Genomic DNA, 22,145 nt, shown 5'->3' with positions numbered 1-22,145 from the left:
AAAAGCATTAGCAAAATACACCCAAGGACATATCAACTTGCCTAAAGTATTTAATGTTAACTATTTTTAAACTTACAATTTTTAGTGCTTACCACAAAAAAACAAACAAACAAACAAAATTTTGAGAGTTATAATGGAACAATCTAGAAAAAGGGTTAGAAAAAGCTACGTCAAAACCTGCCCTTGTGCCTAGCAGAGGGTCAGACATTCCATGATATCACTGTTGCGGAAAACTATTCCAATTTTCTATGGACCCAATTCCCCTGTTTGCGGCACTCAGAAGAAAAACAAAGCTTGTTTATACCATAAACACAATCTCTTCAGCATGCACCAGATTCCACTTTTCTGTTTTTGCTGATAATATTTAACCCTCATCATGCACTGTTTAGTAAACACAGAGCAATTAAAATTTTCTTTAACTTTTTATTGTATACTCTCAAAAATATAGGTTCCTTATTGGCATTGATGGTTCCATGACGAACCTTTCCACAGCACAAAAGGTTCTTTATAGTGGGTAAAGGTTTATCATATTACTGAAATATTCTTCACACTAAGATTTTTTTTTCTTCAGTTAACAAAAAGGTTCTTTGGGGAACACAAAATGGTTCTTCTTTCACAAAAATCCCTTAATAGTGATACTGAAGGAGCATATCAATTAACCATGCTGTTATTATAACATAAAAATTTGTAGAAATGTATAAACATTTTACACATGAAAACGTTCAAAAGTGTAACTATATGACTATATTTGTAAAATATATGATGAAATAAGATTTCTGGTTGATTATGCTGTTTTGTGTAAACAAAGCCTGAGGAATTCAGTAGCCACAGACTCAGTAGCAGATGCACCTGTCACACGAACACCATATGGCACGTCTGAGATGAAAGCATTAGATTCACTCTCCAAACCCCCTCTTTTTCCTTTCAAACACAGATACAAACAAGGAAATACACTCAAAAAAATGGTTTTGCAGCACTGTTGGTTTTACCCTAATCTGTTTTGTTAAAATAACACACATACATTTCTTTTCCCACCAAAACACTATTGTATTGCGTTTCATTAACTGAAACTGTGCCAATTTCCACTATACTTAATTATCAGTCGTTAAACTAATGTAAAGTGTTTAAGTTAGCGATTCAAAAAACCGGATGTGACGACTTCCAACGTATTTGATGAAGACGGCGCGAAGGAGGTGGCAAGGTGAATGGCGTCAGACGTCAGTCAGTGAGGTAAGAAAATAAAAAGTTAATCTAAAGGCTTTAATTTCTGTTAGTGTTTCACAAAGTCTGCGCTGGGATGTTTTTAATATATTGATATTGAATATTGTGTTAAACTTTATTGTTTAACGTTTATTGTGCCATTAATGGATGATTCCATGCGATTGAAAGATGCGTGTTTATTTGTAACATACTTGTACTTGTTACACTAATCTGTTGTGTAAAACGCTTAACTTAACTTGAAAAAGTTTTACGTGGCTTCATGCACTAAGACAGTGATATTAAAAGTTAAAACTCAGTACGCACCTTATTAATAAACTAACGTTAAATGCAGACGAATCCAGCATATGAATGCAACGCGTTTAGTTAACGTAAACGTCGTTCATATTTTAGGTTAATCTGCACGAATAGCATGTGGTTTAGGCTATCATCATCATCAGAATTTGATATTTTTAGATTGCTGTTTCGGTATTAATAGCTATGTTAAGCGTGTAAAACATGGGAGGAAAACGCTTATCGTGTAACTAAACGCATTGCGTTGATATTTTGGGCTCATCTGCTTTTATTGGAATTGTGTTTCAGAGTTTGGTCTTTGATTATCACAGTCTTGGTATATTAAGGCCTGGTTTCACAGACAGGGCTTAGGCTAAACCAGGATTAGGCATTATTTCAATTAGGGCATTGTAGCTTTTATAAACGTAAACTAGAAAAAAACATTACTGGTGTGCATCTTTAGATAAAACAATGACATCCACATATTTTAAGATTTATCATGTATAATGTATTCAGTCAAAACAGCTAAAATATGCATTTTAGTCTGTGAAAATGGGGTAAAGCATTTTAGCTCCTAAAACCTCCCAGTGTAGTTTCTAAGCTATGCAAGTCCCAGTAAAATTGTACAAATAATGCCACGTTCACCTTGCAGATGCATACATTTTGACATTTTATCTGATATTACTTTTTTATGACAGTTTTTCATCATGGTTTTTGGAGTTCGTCACTGTCTTTGGTGAAATAAAGGAAGGAGATTTATTGAAGGAGAAAATGGCGTTTTGGCTAAGGTAAGTGAAGCACTGTATTTGTCTTTTTAGGTTTTAATAAAAGTAGTTAGTTAGAACCCATGGCTTGGCACAATAAAACTGCTAAACCTGCTCTTCATAACGTCTTTGTTTTAAATTTATCCCATTGGTGTCAACATTCGTTGTCAAGCTGGATGGATACTCTGGAAAACTGATGTTTGCAAATTGAGGAGTCGTCCTTGGACAAAAAATTAAACATCTCTTGGTGCCCACTACACAGGTATGAAAAACTACACTCAAAAAAACCTTGAATTAAAGCGTTAGTTTACGCAAAAATTAAATTTCTGTCATTACTCTCCCTCATGTCGTTCCACACCGGTAAGACCTTCATTCATCTTCAGAACACAAATTAGGATATTTTTGATGAAATCTGAGGGTATCTGATCTACTCATAGGCAGCAACGTCATTACACCTTTTGACGTTCAGAAATGTAGTTAAAAACATGGTTAAAATAGTCAACGTGACTGCAGTGGTTTAACCTTAATGGTATGAAGTGACGGGAATACTATTTTTGCACAAAAACAAAAATAATGACTTTATTCAACAATTTAAACTGTTGTCATACGTAGTGAACTCTGTTTGTTTACGTCCGAATAACAGCTCGTTATTGGCTGACTCCTGTGTCAGCATCAAATGCACGTGTTCAGCTTCAGCCTATACTAAGTTGGCATTCGGATGTAAACAAGGATGACAGTTCAAATTGTTGAATAAAGTCATAATGTTTGTTTTGTTTTTGACCACAAAAAGTATTATTATCGCTTCATAACATTAAAGTTGAACCACTGCAGTCACATGGACTACTTTAACCATATTTTTAACTAACTTTTTGGACGTCAAAAGGTGCAATGACGTTGCTGCCTTTGAGTAGATCAGATACCCTGGGATATCAGCAAAAATATCTTAATTTGTGTTCAGAAGATGAACGAAGATCTTACTGGTGTGGTATGACATGAGGGTGAGTAATAAATGACAGAAATTTAATTTTAGGGTAAACTAACCCTTTAAAACAATATTTTCTCACTGGGGTTATGGTCATGAGCATGCATAAAAAAACCAGATATAAGATTGTTTATTACCATGATAAATACAATAAATGCAAAGTAACTGACAGATGTTACATGTATAACACTATTGTTAATGGACAATGTTCTGCAGAGTTTAGCTCTAACTTACCCCAGCGCAAGCTGAAAGTTTAACACTTTGTTCTTATTTGAAAATTCAAAAAAACATTGATGGTTCAGGTGCATTTAATTTGGGTTGAGTTAAACTCTGCAGAACAGTCCCTCTAAGAGCAAGCTTTCACACCCTGATGTAAAGCATGAGGAGGATGGATAACTGAAAGTGGTTGAGTATGATGGGAGCAATGGCAGGGTAATCCTATGGAAAGGTGAATTATTATATTTAAAGGCTATATTTGGGTAATGTTGTTGTTGTTGTTTGCATCTTTAGAATGGTGACAGTGAACTGAAGAGAGAGTGCACAATCAAATCTCTCTGTGTCTACATGAAAGAAGGCCCTAGCAGTCTGATCTGTATATGGTGAGTATATGTGCATTTTAAAATGTTGTTTATTTTCAAGGATGCTAAATGCTTTGTTAAAGTTAATACACAGGAATTTAAGAGTACTGTTTTTGTTTGTTTGTTTTTAATATCCACACTAGGACAGGACAGGAGGCGATTCAGAAGACTTTGATGGGGATTTATTTCATAAGACTGGAAGGTGCAGATATAGAAGAGAGCCTAGCAGATGTTGGAGTGGTGTTAGAGGGGCAAAAGGTTCTTCAGACCTTAGCAGTGTCCCATATGCCATATACAGCCATGTTGATGAGACTAAAATATGGACTGAATTTGAGCTACCCTCCTGGATTCAGGTATACTTTCAAAGCACTGCAAAAATTGATGGCAACAAGTTATCCAATAAAGTGCATTGAAGAGCACACTACCATCTGGACACTTTTTTTTTTGTAAATTTGTATAAAAAAAAAAAAATTAATTATATTTATCCTTTGTTTGTTTTTGTTTTTCTAGGTTAATTTTCACTTTCTTGAGTTTGCAGAAGTCTTTTGATTCTAACATTATCTAAAATTACTTTTACATCAGACTGTTAAAAGCATTTGCACAAGTTTAAAGATTCTTGAATGTAATGACTGAATAGGCTGTTTAAAACAGTTTATTGCAACTGACAAATACAGTTTGATAACTTGTTACATATCTTGTGTTTTTTTTGTCTCTACAAGGTTATCACACACAAATAAATGCTGCTTTGAAGGGAGTTACTTTAAATAGAAATCACTGAGTTAAAGTAACAAAACCTAATTGGATGGAACCACTGTCCATAATTTAATTGAGTTATTTGAAACAAACCTCCTTTTGTTGGTTGAATGAAACATATTTGGCTGGTTTTAAATAAACTAAAGCATGTCCACTAAACTTAACAAGTTTAAGTTACAGGGAAGCAATTGCATTGATTTGATTTGACATTACTATTTTAAATAGATTTGTCCTCATTCAGTTGTGTTGTCACAACACAAGAATTTTACATAGATTAAAAAAATTCTATTAATGTTAATAAAAAACAATTTGCTTGTGTGGAACCACTGTCCATAATAAAATTAAGTAGGTTTAAAGGATCATTTTTTTGAGTGTACTCTTGTATTTATTGATATATTATCAGGCCACAGAAGTATCAGAACATTATTAACCTTCATGTTCTGTTAAGAGTGACTGACATTTTATGTCTGGGGTCCTCAATAATATATGTGTAAAAATAATAAATAATTTTTTTCTGATGAAACCCATTTGACAGATATTACTGAAACTTTGTCAGTGAATGTGAAAATACACATGGGCTTTTTTCATGGAGGTTATTTTAAACTAGTTTCCAAATATCAACACGGTAATGCAATGTTACATTAATTTTTCTAACTATTAAAATTGTGTGCCAAGAGTTTTTCAAGCACTTCTTTGATGGTGAGGAACTGTTCTTGCCTAGTCAAGCAATCATCTAAGCCAGTTCTGTTCCAAACTCCCTTAATGTGTTTACCAACAGTTCCCCCATGCACTGAAAGGTTCCCCCCTTGACAGCACCTGTCCCCCTCAGAGCAGCTTTATGAATAAGAGGTATTCTCTCACTTTCTCTCCGCATTCCACACGGCTATTATGACAAGAGCAGGTGTAAAATAGTCTGGGCTGGATAGCGTTTCAGCTTCACATCAGTAGAGTCTTTCAGCCATCATAAGGGGCAATTGTTATTGAGGTCTTCAACAGTGTGAATCCACCCTGCCCCATATATATTTAGGCGTATATATATATATATATATATGAGTCCTGTTTCTATCCTCTTTGAAACACTCCGTTTTGATGGGTGTGCCACATTGAAGATTTGGAAGTAAACACCCACAGCTATGATTAGGTAACTGTTTTGCATATTAAAATAACTTCCAACGTCCTCGCCATTTAACATGTAGAATTGTTTGGAAAACTACTGATGTTAAAAAAATATCTTGCTACATAGTTGAAATAATTGGCAACAATGCAAAACATTTATGCATATTACATATGCTTTATCTTGGTTTGATGCAAATAGTTTAAGTACTTGGAGTTACCACAACCGAATAAACATACAGTCATTTGGTGCACTGTCTATTCATCGTTCATCCTTTTCTATAAAGTTAAAAACATACATTGTCATTTGCAGTGTCGTGTTTTAAATAAAATGAAATGTTGTCTTCCTGATGACAAAACAGATGTTGTTCACTGAATATTTTATTCAGGATTGCAGCGAATGGCTTAGCACAAAACAATAACAAAAGCAGCGTTCTCTACATGCTTTCTTCCTTATCAACACTTTAACCCTTTATATGCTGAAGCAAAGGAAAGAACAGCGAATCACAACTATTCACAGTTTGACTCTGGTGCTACAGTAAAAATTCTCAGTACGTATCAAATAATCTGTAACAGAAAAAGGCAATAGTGACACATTGTAAAAACTAATTCAGGGGACCTTTAGTCATTACTTAAATATATATATATTGTTGTGAAATAAAAAATCTAGTTCTGAAATGCTGTTAGAATTTTTACTTGTAATTGTTATTTTATTGAGCTTGGATGACACACAAATTATGCCTATTGATTTGATATACTATCATGACTTGTCATAGTTTAACATTTTCAGTTAATCAAAAATGTATTTAATTTTAAGTTCTGTTAATGTAAAATACAATCTGATGACGTGTTAAAGTGTTTCATTGTTTTGAGTTGAATGAACACTTCTTTTAGACGAACTTAAGTGAAACTGGGCTGGGATTTATATTTCCCATCATGTTTTGCCCATGGCACATGAAAGGGAGAGTAAATGCTAAAATTAAGGGCCCTATTTTAACGATCTAAACGCAAAGTGTGAAGCGCACGGCGCAGGCGCACTCAGGGCGTGTCCAAATCCACTTTTGCTATTTTAACGACGGAAAAACGGTCCGTGCGCCAGGGCGCATTTTTGAAATGGGTTGTCCCTATTCTCTTAATGAGTAATGGGCGTAACGTTCAATAAACCAATCAGAGTGTCATCTCCCCTTCCCTTTAAGAAGATGCACTCGCGCCATGGCGGATTGCTATTTACATGCCGGAATTTGTTGGCGGAAAAGCTGAACGCTTTTCAAGAGAAGAAACTGATCTGCTCGTGCGCGAAGTTAAAGCGCGCGAGCAGATCATCTACGAGACAAGCAGGATATAACATTATATATTATATAACATATAACATTATAAAATACACTGACTTATTAAACACACCGATTCAACTGAGGAATTCAACGAGTGATGTTTTGCTGAAATTACCTGTTAAGTGGCCAGTCAATCTTTCAGTCTTCTGCGTTGGATGCAGGCTTTCAAATAGCTCCGCGCGATCAGTCAGTTAATATGTGTGTGTATTGGCAAGATTGTTCAATTAATTAGCCAGTTTCGTTCATCATTATAAGTAGTAATAGGCTGAATTGAAAATAGGTATCCTAATTCTAATACACACAATGACTATTCATCATTACATTTTTATATTTATGTAGCCTACACAATAATATTCTTTTACACTGTAATCCTTTTGTTTTTAATATTCGGCATATTTGTGTGATGCGTATCCCTGTGTGTAATAAACAAAGTCAACGCGCACTGTGCCCAGAGGTGCAGTTTCTACCAACGCGCTCTAACAAAAAAATATTGCGCCACTGACTTTAGACTTTAGACCAGGTTTGAGTTGGTCTATGGCACAGTCTATTTTCAGCTCCTTAAAATAGCAATGCGCCTGAACACACCTCTTTTTTAGACCAGCACGCCCATGGGCGCACTAACTGGCGCAAATGCATTTACTAATTTAAGGACGTGGCGCTGAACGGGAAAACGCGAACGGCGCCGGACGAAAACTAGCAAACACACTTGCGCTGCGCCTTGCGTCGCATTGCGCCGGGTGTATTATAGGGCCCTATGTGTTATATAATGTTTTTTTGCACAAGATTAATGGTAAGGGAGATTTAGCAGTAATTAGTGTTTTGTTATGCTAATTTAGAAGAGATTCTGTTAATGTGGGTTTTTGGAGATTTACCATCATGGTGACAAGTTTGCTAAGTTCATGTTACAAATGCGTTTGTGTCCAAAAAGCGTCTTCACCTTACTTAAAACGTTATGTTGGATCAACTTAAATATTGCATTCATGTTGACAATTATTAAGTTCATGTTACTTAGAAATGTGTTTTTATTGTGGCAAAAAAATGTCTTCACCTTACTTAAAACATTATGTTGGATCAACTCAAAATATTGCTTTGAATTAATGTAATTCTCCCAATTGGCTTAAGTTAAAAATTCTAGTGGAAAACGTGAACATATTTTTTTTTTGTTGAACCAATGTTTTATTTTTTTTGAGTGTAGCTCATACTTGTGTTTGCAACATCAGATCAAACAGTAATCGGAACTGCATAGTCTTTTATTTTCAATCTCTACGAAAAGTCTGCGCTGAACTGTCTTGTTTAAAAATGAATCCGAAGTAAAATGAAGCAAACAAATGAACAGTGTTTTACTGATGCAATCTAGAACTTTGTTAAAAGGGTTCATCCACGCTTTAAGATCACATGGATGGCAGTGCAAAGGCTGTTTTTGTTCTACAAATTGGCACTTCATAATATCTTGTAATCACCAGAGGTATCTCTAGGGTTTTGTTGTTGGAGTAATCCTGTGTTTGCGTCTATCTCATGCTTACTACTACATAAAATGAATCGGTGGGCAGGGCTAAAGAGACAATGATGTAGATGTCCTCTCTAAAAATATCAGTAAAAATAGAGCAAAATGTACTGTATTAAAGGATTAGTTCACTTTGAAATGAAAATTAGCTTAAGCTTTACTCACCCTCAAGCCATCGTGACTTTCTTCTTTCTGATGAACATAATCACAGAAATATTAATAAATATCCTGATGCATCCGAGCTTTAAAATTCAGTGATAGGGATCAATGAGTATGAGCTGAAGATAGTGCTTCCATCCACATCCACTCATTATAAATATGTGCTCCACATGGCTCCGGAGGATTAATAAAGGCCTTCTGAAGCGAAACGATATCTTTGTGTAAAAAAAAAAAAATCCATCCATATATAACAAGTTGTGAAGTAAAATATCTTGCTTCCGCGTGAGCAGCTTCCGTATTCAACATACACAGAAAGTGTAAAACTCTTGCAGTTTGCAAAGCTTACTCCACGTCATGCGACTTCCCTATTCAACATACGGAAAAGGTGTAACTGACGTGATGCCAGTTTACACTTTCTTCGTAACTTCAATACGGAAGGCAGCTCATGCAGAAGCGAGATATTTTACTTTATAACTTGTTAGATATGCATATTTCTTTTACACAAATGCATCATTTCATTTCAGAAGGCCTTTATTAACCATCTGCTCTAATGATATCATGCACCTTAATGTACATGAATGCAAGGCGACAATTCGATCATAATTGTTTTATACAAATAATCAAACAAGAAATATATTTTTAAAATGTAAATAACTGTTTTTTACTCTATACTTAACATTATGATATATTTTATTTACCATCAGCGTTTGCTGAACAGACATGGTCTGCCAAGCCCGTGTTTATTTCTGCCCTTTTTTTTTTTGGTCCAATCTTTTTTCTGTACATATGACTTGGGCAGCGCATGAGCAGCTCTCTATGTCTATGTAGTATGTGTGTTGCTAAGTGAGTAGTGTAGTTCTGTAGTGCGAGCTTGCCTTTATGTCAAAAGATCAAGGACAATTTTAAAACCCCTTTAAACACTGATAAAAATAAGAAATGTTTCTTGAGCACAAAATCAGCATATTAGAATGAAGGATCATGTGACATTGAAGACTGGAGTAATGGCTGCTGAAAATTCAGCTTTGTATCAGGAATAAATGAAATTTTAAAATATATTAAAATAGAAAGCAGTTATTTTACAATATATTTCACAATATTACATTTTACTGTATTTTTGATCAAATAAATGCAACCTCAAATGCAAACCTCAAACTTTTCACTGATATTACCTTTTACATTTTTGCTGTTTTATTAATCGTTTTACACAGTGAGCATAGAAACCTTCAGCAAGTTCTCGATGGGATCTTTTTCTGTAGTAGAATAATTATTATTCTGTAATAGAATAATTTTTATTTAATTATTCCCAAAGCTCATATATGATAGTCATATAGTAAACTCAACATTCATTGCTGATACAGCATTTAGCATTTTCTTCTGTATGTGATAACGATCTAAAAGGATCAGGTCTCACGTACACCAGGACACAAGGCTACAAGAGCAGATGGTCCGGAAACCTCCCCCACCAGCTCTGATAAAGTTGTCTCTCTAGGCCATTTTGACTGAGGATCCATGGGTTGTCTCATCAACCATTGAAATTAGATGGATGCTTCTAAGCCTGAAGCCTAGTGACAAGACTCGCACACATACAGAGACACACATAGGCCAGGTGGCGAAGAGCAGGATCGAAGGGATAGGGCTGGGCTGTGTATCTCATTGTCCAGCTGCTGAGTGGAATCTCACAGTATTGTTGCAGCATGATTGTTCTGGCGCCTTCTGCTTCTTTCTTTGTCTACATATGGTGCCGGATGAAGCTCTTCCCATAAATTGGCTTCAAAGGCTGTTTTTCTTAAAAATTCTGCATGCTTATTTAAAAAAAATAAATAAATAAAAATCTGTAGTAATTGTATAAACCTGTATGCAGGTTTTCTATGACTTCTTTTATGATATCAATATGTATATTTTTTGGAGTAAACTTATCTACAGAGTCTGTAAAGTGAATGAATAAATCCTAAAATGTGATTTGATCTTATGGTAAGATCAAATGTAATACTTTTTAAATAAAATTAATACATACAGTGTCATTAAATATCCAAACTTTAGTAAAAATAGACAGATGTGACAGACCACCAGTTCATACAGCAAATATCAGTCAAAGCTGTTCGCAAAATTCACGTGAGTTGTCAATTTGGTTATAGAATGTAAATGTGGCACTGTAACAGTAGTACTCCACGGAAGGCGAGTTGAAGTTAAACCTATGTCAAGTTTATTTAAATAAACATGAATAAATACAAATAAACAGCACCAGACAGTGACTTGACATAAACTTGACCATTAACCATGAAACAAAGACTCACCAACAACAGGTTACATTTAACAAAGCTAGACAAGGCACAATGGAAACATGAGGGCACAAAAGGCATGAACACACCAGGCCGACGCCGACTAACTAGTGGCGATGAAAGCAGACTGTGGGGTTGGCTCACGTCGGCAGCATTTGGGTCCAAAGTTGTCCTGACAAACCAAACCAACGCTCGACAGCCGACGGCCAAGTAGCACATCCGTTCTGTGCCTGCGTAAGATGTCTTTCTGTAACAGGAGGTGTCAGTAGCTGAACAGCCAATCAGAATGATCAGATGGCCCGACAAACTCAGACGCCGATTCAACATGTTGAATTGGACGAAAAAAAGCCGCCGAGGACCAACTTCAGCCGACGAACAACAAAAACTGCTGGACGGCCAACCCTCGGCTAGGTGTGTTCCTGCCTAAAGACTAACGACTAACAAGATACACCTGTGAATAAGCAAGACACTAAACCAATGACAAGACAGTACTGATGAAACAAGAACCAATGAGAACGTGACACATCAAATAAGGTAGCCAATCAGAACATGACAAATGAACAGGGGATGCACATGACAGGATCACATGAGGGGAACAGGGAAACACATGGCATGACCAGGAACTAAGACTATGAGCATGAAGTACAAAATAAAACATGAACAGAACCAAAACCAATGTTATAGGCTAGGGATGCTCATTTCGGTTAACTTTCTCGACCGACAACCGACGCTCGTTATCCGATTATTAACCGTTAACTGATAAGATTAAAATGTTGCATAGCGTATATGATGATAATATGACATATATATGACATTAAATAAAAAAATACAATTGACGAGTGTCTGTGTCTTCCACGGGTTTATTTTAACATGCAAACAGCAGCATAGAACAGATAAACAACAGAACCTGGATTCACGTTATCAAATTCGCACCTGCATAATTTAAATAAAAAGGCATAAAATAAATAGGCCTACACTAAATATTTTTCACTTAAATGTTTAACAAATTAAGATGACAAAAAAAAAACACGGTGAATCGATTGAAGCTTTGAACAACCGGTATTTTAGACATTTTTTCCGTCAAATAAAAATAGCAGGCCTAACGTTACCTCAAGGATTGTTGTTTGTTATGACCACGGACGGTGTACGGTGTCCATTAACTACAAATCCTCACGAAAACTTCAGTCAAGCCAGCTCGCGCGTCAATCTGAGAGACCAGCCTCTTACCTTAAAGTGTCAAATTTCTTGGTTTCTGAATGGACGGTTTTGCTTGATTGACAAACGCTAACGTTCGGCCACGATTTATATACCATCGTCCTGTCCTAAAACGTTAGCACGCTGTGATCGATTGCTTGGAGATCGCGTGTTTCTCTGTTCGAGAGCGCATTTCCTCTTCTTCACATCTGCGACAAAACAGTTGATTATTTATGAAGGAAAGCTCACAGAAACGTGAAAATGGTCTCATTTGAAAGAAAATGTCCTAAGCTAAAAGATGATATATTGTGACTGATTGAAGCAGCCCTTATCAAAAGTGCGGGGGGGTCGATTTCTGTCTTTTCAAAAGTGCGGGGTCGTCTTGACCCCCCTGTCCCCCGTGCCTATCGAAATGGTCAGTACTTCTTTTCGCTCGCTTCATTTTGCTTGTTGCTTAGCGAAATATGTCTGGCACGTGTGAAACGCCCCGCGAGTTAACAAATAAGCATATATGTAACTATATATAGCATATTTTTCTTTAACCATGCAGCAAAAAACAAACAAACAAACAAACAAACAAACAAACAAAACAAAAAAAACGTTTAACTGATAGTATTAATCGGTTAAAATTATTACTTTCGGTTAACGGTTAAACGGTCAATGTGAGCATCCCTATTATAGGCACTATCTTTTTATAAGAAAGGTGGTTTTGTTGTGTGTGAACAGTACCATGTTTAGCACTCTAACAGAGTACTGAAAACCGACTTTAATTGTATGACACATTATAGGAAACTGACAAGTTTGATCTTTTGAGCAACAAAAGATTGTATGGAACAAAACATTTCATACAACTGACAACAACAAAATCTTTTATGTAAAGCAAAGAAGTGCATAGCTGCTCTGCAGCTTCAGGCATGAACAGCTTGCAGTCTTTTAGCGACCAATCAATCAGATAATAGTACAGCATAATGTGGGCATGCACATGAGATTTAAAACTCAAAAGATGTTGCAACATGATAATGATCCAAAATAAGGCCATTCATCAACAACAGATTGTAGACTGTTCAAGCAAGACATTTAAAATACTGATAAGTTTAGTTAAGTTTATTGTCATTACCATTATTTTATTTAATTCAAGAAAGTTTTTATACAATTTAATTCAGTTCATTCAAAATAAATCAGTGTAGGTGGGTCAACAAAATTTAGTTGGTTTAGGTCAAACTAATTTACTACTATGTATACATTTTACATTTGTCAAACTAAATTTTCTTATGTTGGTTCAACGTGATTTTTAAAAAAATAATTTACTGAAGTTCAATTAATTTTCTTGTTTAGCCAAGGCAAGGCAAGGCAATTTTATTTGTATAGCACATTTCATACACAATGGTAATTCAAAGTGCTTTACATAAAGAATAATAATAAAAATATAAGGAATAGAAATATCAGAGAATTTTGCTATTTGGATGGATGAGCTACACTCAAAAAAATGATTCAGGCCCTTCATAGATATGACACATTTAAATTTCATTCACCTTACTTAAACATATCTAATTAGGAGTAATATGTATTTATATTTAATGAGTCTAACATAAAATATTTAAATAGTTTAATCTATGAAATTTATTTAAATTTGACCAACTCAACTAATTTGATTTGGGAAATGGGAGTGCCTTCTGCGCATGCGCGAGACACGCTCAGACAACGCACTCGTGTGACCGCCGGCGCCGATTGCTCAAGCTGGTGGAAGGACCGTCTCGGCTGATTCTCTGCTTTTGGATATTCATTGCTGGTAAGTACTAGTTGTTTTGTGTTTAAAAATTGCCAAGGAATGTGTATATTATAATATTGAGTGAAATATATTGGGTGAAATACAGCGTCAAAATAATTAATTGAGGTGAATTGTTTCAACAACTGGATACAAACGCACCTTCGCTTAAATTCAGATCAGGTAATGTGCAAAATAGCACTGTCAGTGAGCAAGACCAGTGTAACAGTCCTGAATTTGACTATAGCTAACTGGCTGGCTAACGTTAGCTGGCTTGATTTCATTCATTGAATATGTTGGATTGCGATCGACGAACATACGTTACTCAATTCAAATCAAGTTTGCTAGCCCAGGGAACAAAGTGATACAAATTAATTTATGGCTAGCAATATTTCTGTTACAACAGAGACACCGGAAGCAGAGATAAAAGCAGTTGGGTTGTTTATTGAGACAATCAGCAGAGCAAACAGGTAAGTGACTGGTGAATATGAAGGTCTTGGAGGTGAAAGAGAGGTAATACTGTCCTTATACTTTGTATTGCAGGTGATGGTGGAAGGAGACGCTGGAGATGGGTGACTGGAACACTCACACACACAAGCAGGTAGGGACACGAGGAGTACTGGAGACAATGGAGACGAAGGAGATGATGTAGACAGGTAAGTATCGTTTTGAGAGTCCTTGAGGTAAGTGAACAACGGGGTGTATCACGAACGAGACCGGACAATGTGTGTGTGTGAGTGTGGGGTTCTTATAGTGAGGCTGATGACTGTGGTGATGAGCTGCAGGTGGCGGTGATTAGAATTCCGGTGATTGAGTGCGCGGGTAAGGGAGTGAGGTGGAACCTGACGTGTCTGTGACAGTACCCCCCCTCCCACGGCCCGCTCCTGAGGGCCGAGGACCCCGACGTCGTGGTGGTCGTCCTCGAGGTCGTGGGGCAGGTCTGTCCGGGTGGTTGGTGTGGAAAGTCTGTAACAGAGTAGGATCAAGGATATCATTCTTAGGGACCCATGAGCGTTCTTCGGGACCGTAGCCTTCCCAATCCACCAGATATTCTAACAGACCACCACGGCGCCGGGAGTCCAGGATCTCTCGAACCTCGTAGGCAGTCCCATCGTCCAGGATGAGTGGAAGGGGGGGCTCGACGGCTGCCATGTCAGGTTCTGTGGAAGGGAGAACAGAAGGGTGGTGAGGTTTTAGGAGTGACACATGGAAGGTTGGATGAATTCTTTTATATTGTGCAGGAAGTTGTAACCGGTAGGTGACGGGGTTGATCTGTCGGAGGATGGTGAATGGGCCAATGAAGCGGGGACTCAGCTTCTTGCAGGGCAGGCGCATCCTGATGTCTCTGGTGGACAGCCAGACCTTCTGCCCCGGTTGGTAATTAGGAGCGTGGGAGCGCCGAAGGTCGGCTGTCATCCTGCGCCTGCGCAGGGCTCTCTGCAGCTGGTGATGAGCTGAGTCCCATACCCTCTCGCTCTCCCGGAACCAGTAGTCGACCGCTGGCACGTTGGAGGGTTCCCCGTCCCAGGGGAACAGTGGGGGCTGGAAGCCGAGCACGCATTGAAAAGGTGTTAATCCTGTTGTAGCTTGACGGAGGGAGTTCTGGGCGTACTCGGCCCAGCCCAGGTACTGGTTCCAGGAGTCCTGGTGGCCATGACAGAAGGTACGCAGGAAGCGCCCAATCTCCTGGATCTTCCGTTCCGTCTGCCCGTTCGACTGAGGATGGTATCCAGACGATAGGCTGATGGTCACACCCAGGAGGGAGAAGAACGCCTTCCAGACTCGAGAGATAAATTGGGGTCCTCTATCAGAGACTATGTCTTCGGGGATTCCATAATGACGGAAGACATGGTGGAACATTAATTCTGCTGTGGCCATGGCAGTGGGTAGACCTTCCAGGGGGATCAGACGGCAGGCTTTGGAGAAACGGTCTACGACTACTAGAATACAGGTGTGACCATCAGATTCTGGGAGGTCGGTAACGAAGTCTACTCCCAGGTGTGACCAGGGTCTCTCAGGAACGGGCAGAGGATTGAGCTTGCCGGTTGGAAGATGGCGTGGGCTCTTGGAGATGGCGCACTCCCTGCAGCCCTGCACATACCTTCTGACGTCGCTGGCCATGTTTGGCCACCAGAAGCGCTGTTTGAGCAGCGAGAGGGTCTCATTGACCCCCAGGTGACCAGTGCCAAGTGATGAGTGTACGGAGTGCAGGAGTGGAGTGCGTCGTGTCCTGGTGATGTAACGCAAGCCTGGGGGACAACCCGGCGGAGTGCGTGAGGAGGCATTGGAGGAGGGTAAGGTCTCTTCCGACCATTCGATGGGGCTCATGAAGAGAGACTCGGGCAGGATAGTTTCAGGGTCATCATTCTTCTCCTCGGGAGCGTGGAGACGTGAGAGAGCATCGGCCTTGAGGTTCTTTGATCCAGGGCGGTATGAGATGGTGAAATTAAATCTTGAGAAGAACATTGCCCATCTGGCTTGACGTGGGTTGAGTCGTTAGGCAGCTTTCAGATACTCAAGGTTTTTATGGTCAGTAAGAACTTGGAAAGGGTGGTTAGCTCCCTCCAACCAATGCCTCCACTCCTCAAGGGCGAGCTTGACAGCCAGGAGTTCACGGTCCCCAATGTCGTAGTTTACCTCCGCCGGGTTGAGCTTGCGGGAGAAGAAGGCGCATGGATGGAGCCTACTTGGATTCCCCTGCTGCTGTGAGAGGACCGCTCCCACTCCGGTGGTGGAGGCGTCCACCTCCACGACGAATGGTAATTCTGGATTGGGGTGGACGAGGAGGGGAGCGGTGGTGAAGGCTTTCTTGAGGGTCTCAAAAGCTTCTGTGGCAGGTTGGGACCAGGACAGAGACTTGGGCTGTTTACGGAGCAGGTTGGTGAGTGGGCTGACGATGGTGCTGTAGTTTTTGATGAAGCGACGGTAGAAATTGGAGAAGCCGAGGAAACGTTGGAGTTCTTTAATGGTAGTGGGAGTTGGCCAGTTCTGGATGGCGGAAACCTTCCCCTCGTCCATCCTGATGCCACTGTGGTCAATCACATATCCCAGGAAGTGGACAGAGGACTGATGGAAGGAACACTTCTCTGCTTTTAGAAAGAGTTGGAACTGCCGTAAGCGCTTGAGGACCTCCGCAACGTGGTGGCGATGTTCGGCCAAGCTCCGGGAGTAGATGAGGATGTCATCAATATAAACCAGAACGAACTTGTGGAGGAACTCCCGGAGCACCTCATGGATGAAATCCTGGAATACGGAGGGCGTTGACCAGGCCATACGGCATCACAAGATATTCATAGTGGCCGGTGGGCGTGACGAAGGCGGTCTTCCACTCGTCCCCCTCGCGTATCCGGATGAGGTTATACGCGCTGCGGAGGTCCAGCTTGGTGAACACAGTGGCACCGCGGAGATGTTCCAGGGCCGCTGGGACGAGGGGAAGTGGATACCTGAACTTCACGGTAATCTTGTTCAGTGAGCGATAATCGATACAGGGCCGCAAGCCTCCGTCCTTCTTGGCCACGAAGAAGAAGCTTGAAGCAGCAGGGGAAGTAGACGGGCGGATGTATCCTTGGTTAAGGGCCTCTTTAATATATTCCTCCATGGCCTTCTCCTCCGGTACTGATAGGGGGTAAATGCGTCCCCTAGGCACTGGCTCACCCGGTAACAGATCGATGGCGCAGTCCCATGGCCGGTGTGGAGGAAGCTTGGAGGCGCGTTGCGGGCAGAAGACGTCACTGAAGGGGGCGTAGTCGGGTGGAACATCGACGGAGCGTTTTTCCACAGGACTTTCGATGGAGGTAGCGTTCACGGAGATATTCTTGGAGAGAGGAGATCTTGGAACAGGAAGTTCTGGGAAACAGCTGGAGAAGCAGTGGTCGCCCCACTTCAGGACTTCGCCCGTGCGCCAGGAGATGGTGGGATTGTGGAGTTCCAACCACGGGCGCCCTAGAACCACGTCAGCGGTGGATTCCTCCAGAACCAGCAGATGGATGGTCTCAGAGTGGAAGATACCCACTTGCAGTAGAAGAGGACCTGTGACGCGACGAACCATCTTTCGGCTTAGGGGTTTGCCCGTGATGGAGTGGACCTGGTAGTTAACCGGAGAAGGCGAGGTCTTGAGCCCGAGGTGTCGACAGAGGGCGCCGGAGATGAAGTTTCCTGCTGACCCTGAATCGAGGAGCGCCACCACTGGAACGGAAGCATTAGCAGCAGTAAGGTTTACGATAGTAGTGAGTGGTTTCATCTTTTGGATTGAAGGAATGATAGCACTCACCACAGGTCGAGGAGGACGGGTTGGGCATGTGGAGATGACATGCCCAGGGGATCCACAGTACAAGCAAAGATTCAGGGTCAGCCTTCTCCGCCTTTCTGCTGGAGACAAACGTGAATTATCCACTTGCATGGGTTCGGTGGCTGGTTCTGGAGAGCTGACGGGTTCGGACCGACGGAGGAGGGTGGTGGTCAGTGGTTGGCCCTGGTGCTCAAGGAAACACGACTGCATACGAGAACCCACACGGATGGCGAGTTGGATGAATTGTTCGAGTCCCATGGAGTCCTCGTATGCAGCGAGATGCAACCGCACATTAGGCTCCAAACCTTGTCGAAAGGTGGTGATGAGGGCTTGTTCATTCCAGCCGCTGGTTGCGGCGAGCGTTCTGAACTGCAAGGCATAATCGTTAACAGTCTGGTTTCCTTGTTTTAAATTGTACAGTTTCTCACCAGTAGAAGAGTCAGCCAAAGGTCTTCCGAAGACTTCTCTGAAGTGGGAGACGAACGCTGGATAGGATTTAACGACTGAGCCTTTTTGAGTCCAGAGGGAATCCGCCCATTGAAGGGCCTTACCTTGCAGTTGGGAGATTATGAACGCTATCTTCGCCGTTTCGGTGGGATAGAGGTGCGGCTGCATCTCCAGGACCAACTCGCACTGAAGAAGGAATCCGCTGCAATCCTCCGCCGATCCAGAGTAGGGCGCTGGTTTGGCCATGGGACTGGCGGTGTAAACAGGTGAAGCAGCGGTGACAGTGGATGCGGAAGTGGCAGCGGTGAGGGGTCCTGGCGACGGTGACTGTGGTTGAGGGGTGAGTGCTCGTCGCAAAGCGTCCACGAGCTCTTGAAATGGGTCATGGTAGCTCATGCTGATGTATGGCTGTTAAGGTCCGGTCTTCTGTTACAACAGAGACACCGGAAGCAGAGATAAAAGCAGTTGGGTTGTTTATTGAGACAATCAGCAGAGCAAACAGGTAAGTGACTGGTGAATATGAAGGTCTTGGAGGTGAAAGAGAGGTAATACTGTCCTTATACTTTGTATTGCAGGTGATGGTGGAAGGAGACGCTGGAGATGGGTGACTGGAACACTCACACACACAAGCAGGTAGGGACACGAGGAGTACTGGAGACAATGGAGACGAAGGAGATGATGTAGACAGGTAAGTATCGTTTTGAGAGTCCTTGAGGTAAGTGAACAACGGGGTGTATCACGAACGAGACCGGACAATGTGTGTGTGTGAGTGTGGGGTTCTTATAGTGAGGCTGATGACTGTGGTGATGAGCTGCAGGTGGCGGTGATTAGAATTCCGGTGATTGAGTGCGCGGGTAAGGGAGTGAGGTGGAACCTGACGTGTCTGTGACAATTTCCAAATCTAATTATGCATGCTTCATACTTTATCCCAGCTAGAACATCACGCTCATCAAAGTCACTGCTGCACACTTTAGATTAGCTAGTTCTGTGGCATTCCCGCCATTTTATAACATCGCAAACCCAACATATCTAGATTTTTTTGCTAAAATGATGGATCTGTGTCTCTGTTGTGAAGTCTTGTGTATTTTTTTTTATGTGTTATGGGGAGCATCAGAGTTGGGACTCTGTATAAAATTGAACCTTGTAATCAAAAGCATCTGTTTTCATACGTTAATGTTATTCAAATAAAATGTACATCTTTTTCACAGTTTGATGACGTCATTTAACATCATTGTGAGTACCTCCTAGTGATAGTAAGTCATATTTGTTCAAATAATCTAATTTTTACATGTAATTTGTTAAATATGGTGTGTAATAATACTTTTATTCTTATTTTTAGTATAGTGAATGTGGCACACACACCCCTCCACACAAAAAGTATGTTTTTTTTTTTCTATTACTAGATTGATTATATATATATATATATATATATATATATATATATATATATATATATATATAATCAGTTCATTCATTTTTCCTTTAATTGTAATAATCTAGTTAAATTTTTGTATGCACAAGGAGTCTGACAACAGCCGGTATGATCTGATCGCACCATCATCGAGTCTGTCTGTGATAACATGAAGAAACATAAAGATCTGAGACAGACTAAATCCAGAGGAACTGCAGCAAGTTTTCTTCCAGTGTCTTGAAGACGTTGCTGCAGTTCTTCTGGATTTAGTCTGTCAATGACTTGATCCTGATGATCGGTTTATATTCTATGAGCATATCTGCAATGTATTGAGGTCCTAGGCCATTAAGTGATTTATCAACAAGTAACAGTAGTACTTTAAAATCAATTTTAAATGCAACTGGAAGCCAGTGCAAGGACCTGAGGACTGGTGTGATGTGTTCATGTTTTCTGGTTCTGCTCAGAATCCTGGCAGCAGCATTCTGTATGAGCTGCAGCTGTCTTATGGTCTTTTTGGGAAGATAATTGAGGAGCCCATTACAATAATCCACCCTGCTGGTGATGAAAGCATGAACAAGTTTCTCCAAGTCTTGACTGGAGACAAAGCATCTAATTCTTGCAATATTTTTGAGATGATAATATGCTGATTTAGTTACTGTCTTTACATGGCTACTGAAACTCAGGTCTGACTCCAAAATCACACCAAGATTTCCGACTTGATTTTTAGTTGTTTGACGCCTAGAGTGAAGGTACGTGTTCACTTTGAGAACTTCATCTTTGTTTCCAAACGCATTGACTTCAGTTTTGTCTTTGTTTAACTGAAGGAAGTTTAGGCACATCCAATTTTTTATTTAATCAATGCATTGCCACAGGAAGTCAATGGGGCTGTAGTCGTTAGGTGAGAGGGCTAGGTAAATCTGGGTGTCATCTGCATAGCTGTGATATGCAATTTGGTTCTTTATCATTATCTGGCTCAGTGGCAGCATATATAGGTTGAACAGGAGGGAAGCAAGTAATGAACCTTGAGGGACTCCGCATGTCATGGATGTCCACTCTGACTTATGGTCACCGATACTCATATAATAACCTCTCCCTTCTAAGTATTACCTGAACCATTTAAGGACCATCCCAGAAAGCCCAACCTAGTTTTCCAGCCTGTCAAGAAGTATGTTGTGATCGACAGTGTTGAGTGTTTTACCATCAATTGCTTCGAAAACAGATATAATAGCTACTTTCTGAGGTTGTGATCTGATCTGTTTTACCCCAGTGCAGCTCAAGGATGTGCTGATCGCCTTTCTGATGTTATTAATTTTCTAAGAAAATTAGAATTAGATTAATTTAAGAAGGAAGCAAACTAACAGCATTTGCTGTCTGAGAACATTTCACTGGGAATCTGACTTGGGGGGTTTGTTAGTCTCTCTACAGTAGCAAAAAGAGTGCGGATGTTGTTTAAGTTTCTGTTTATAATATTTGAGAAGAAGGTCTGTCTAGCTTTGCCTAGTTCCACATTGAAACCATGAAGGATATCTTTATAGATGTTATAGTGGATTTCAAGTTTTGTCTTTCGCCACACGCGCTCAGCTTTTCTGCATTGTCTTTTCATATTTTGCACTGCTGCTGAGTTTCTCCATGGTGCTTTTTGTCTGCCACTTTTCTTCCTGACTTTCACAGGATCAATGTTATCAATAACATTCTGTACTTTTGAGTTAAAAGAATCAAGGAGAAAATCAACTCTGCAGATATGCTTGGTGTTAAAGATATAGCCTTCATAAACAGTGCACTAGTATTCTCATTTTAGCATCGCTTCAAACATTTTTTTAAACAGGCAGTTTCATTCATCATTATATACAATGTATTTTCAGCAGCCATTACTCCAGTTTTCAGTGTCACATGATCCTTCTGAAATCATTCTAATATGCTGATTTTGTGCTCAAGAAACATTTATTATTACTATCAATGCTGAAAACATTTAAACATTGAAACATTTTTCAAGATCCTTCACTCTCACTTTTGATCAATTTAATCTGTCCTTGCAGAATAAAAGTATTATTTTCTCACCCCCTAAAAAAAGGGAGTGTATTGTGTT

General features: G+C 40.0%; 1 long non-coding RNA gene across 1 annotated transcript; it reads left to right on the top strand.

Annotated features, from left to right (window-relative positions):
* Positions 1-1,037: 1,037 nt before the first annotated feature.
* Positions 1,038-4,448, top strand: LOC137011554 (uncharacterized). Its single transcript, XR_010893490.1, has 5 exons — positions 1,038-1,230; positions 2,190-2,279; positions 2,428-2,517; positions 3,748-3,836; positions 3,959-4,448. It is a non-coding gene; the product is annotated as an uncharacterized lncRNA (long non-coding RNA).
* The last annotated feature ends 17,697 nt before the right edge of the window (positions 4,449-22,145 follow it).

Source organism: Chanodichthys erythropterus, chromosome 21, assembly GCF_024489055.1.
Source record: "Chanodichthys erythropterus isolate Z2021 chromosome 21, ASM2448905v1, whole genome shotgun sequence".
In the NCBI taxonomy this organism is placed as follows: Eukaryota; Metazoa; Chordata; class Actinopteri; order Cypriniformes; family Xenocyprididae; genus Chanodichthys; species Chanodichthys erythropterus.
Note: the sequence above shows the minus strand (reverse complement) of the source record. Positions and strands in the feature narration are given on the sequence as shown.